Source organism: Acanthisitta chloris, unplaced genomic scaffold (genome assembly GCF_000695815.1).
Source record: "Acanthisitta chloris isolate BGI_N310 unplaced genomic scaffold, ASM69581v1 scaffold6680, whole genome shotgun sequence".
Classification (NCBI taxonomy): domain Eukaryota; kingdom Metazoa; phylum Chordata; class Aves; order Passeriformes; family Acanthisittidae; genus Acanthisitta; species Acanthisitta chloris.
This window is the reverse complement of record NW_008652107.1, coordinates 27015-28406: the sequence shown is the minus strand read 5'-3', so window position 1 is coordinate 28406 and position 1392 is coordinate 27015. Positions and strand designations below refer to the sequence as shown.

Sequence of the window (1392 nt, the reverse complement as noted above, 5' to 3'; positions counted from 1 at the left end):
TGAACCTCCAAATGCTTTCCCCTCAGCTTTGGTGGGACAGTATTTGCTGGGGCAAGTGTTTCCCCATTAGTCATCTTCCCCCTGCACCTCTCTTTATTATTCCTTCTACAGGGTCCTTATATGTTTAAGAAAATCAGACATCTGTGTAAAACTCCAGCTAGTCAAGCTAACCTTGCTGGCTTTGCACAGCAATGTTGTAAACACTTACTAATTTATAACTCCACCTTGGAGATAAAGGTAACAGCCTCAGCCACAGGCTAGGCTAAGGGTGTATCAGCTCCAATTCCCCAACAGATCATAACACATGGACTGCCCCCACCCATTTCTGTGTTCCCCCAAACTGAGGGGTGACAACCTCCTAGATGAACAGCAGCAAGTGACTTAGAGCAGTCATGTCTCCAGATAGGAAGACAGTAGAGAGAGAACGTGAGTAATGGAAAGCATCCGGGGAGGGATTTAAGACAAATAGCTATTCCAGCCTTCTCTAATTAAACAAACCTCAGGAACAAATACTTACATGTTTTACATGAGCACAGACAGGATTTCTGCAGCTGTTCTTAGTGAATGCACATCACTACATAATGATGCAGTGCAAGAACTGAACTCTTTTTATATCAATCTAGTTCTTGAACTCAAACAGGATATGAAGTGCTTCCCAATGCAAACCTTTTTTCATTATGAACTGATCCTTCTTCTTGGATCTAATCAACAGGCCAGTTGTTTTTTTCTTCCAATCAATATTTCTGATATCACATATTCTCCAAAGAAGAATCTCAAAATGAAATACAATTAAGTTTCAGAAATCAGTTTTGGATGCAAGAACAAGTTTCACGTGTTCTCAAGTTTGATGCTGGCATTCAAGCAGCATTTATGCATATCAAGGGATCCCAAACATTTATCACTAAGATATTATGTGGAAACATTGATGATCACTGTCTCTCCTGTTTGATTCCCTAACATATTTTTCCATTATACATTTGCTTAACAGATACCAGTATCCAGAAGGAAGCTGTGGTTTATATTACAAGTGGGTGTGAGCTGGGAGCAGTCAGCATACATAACCAAGCAGGTTTTCAGAACTCTGCCAAGTATCCTGCAGGTCAATCAAGAGAACCACAGACATACCCAGCACTATTTGCACATAGGAACAGATATGTGCATAGACACCATCTAGAGGTTTCGGTTCCCTCCCTACAGATTTTCTGTCCCTATTTTTCCTACGACTTTGTTCTCTATAGTCCGGAAAGGTTTTTTGTTTGTTAAGTATTAACTCTTTTCTGCTTTGTGACAACAGATACTGAAGGTATCCTTTCATCAAGCTACTGATTGACAGCTTCTATTAATTTCAGGACTGCACAACAGGTCCTGTATTACAAGTTAGTCTTACTACAT

General features: G+C 40.2%; 1 protein-coding gene across 1 annotated transcript in view; it reads right to left on the bottom strand.

Moving 5' to 3' along the window:
• The window catches only part of ESRP1 (epithelial splicing regulatory protein 1), a gene marked incomplete at its 5' end in the record, with an annotated part of 30356 nt that overhangs the window by 1954 nt on the left and 27010 nt on the right, over positions 1-1392 (bottom strand). The window lies entirely within an intron of this gene.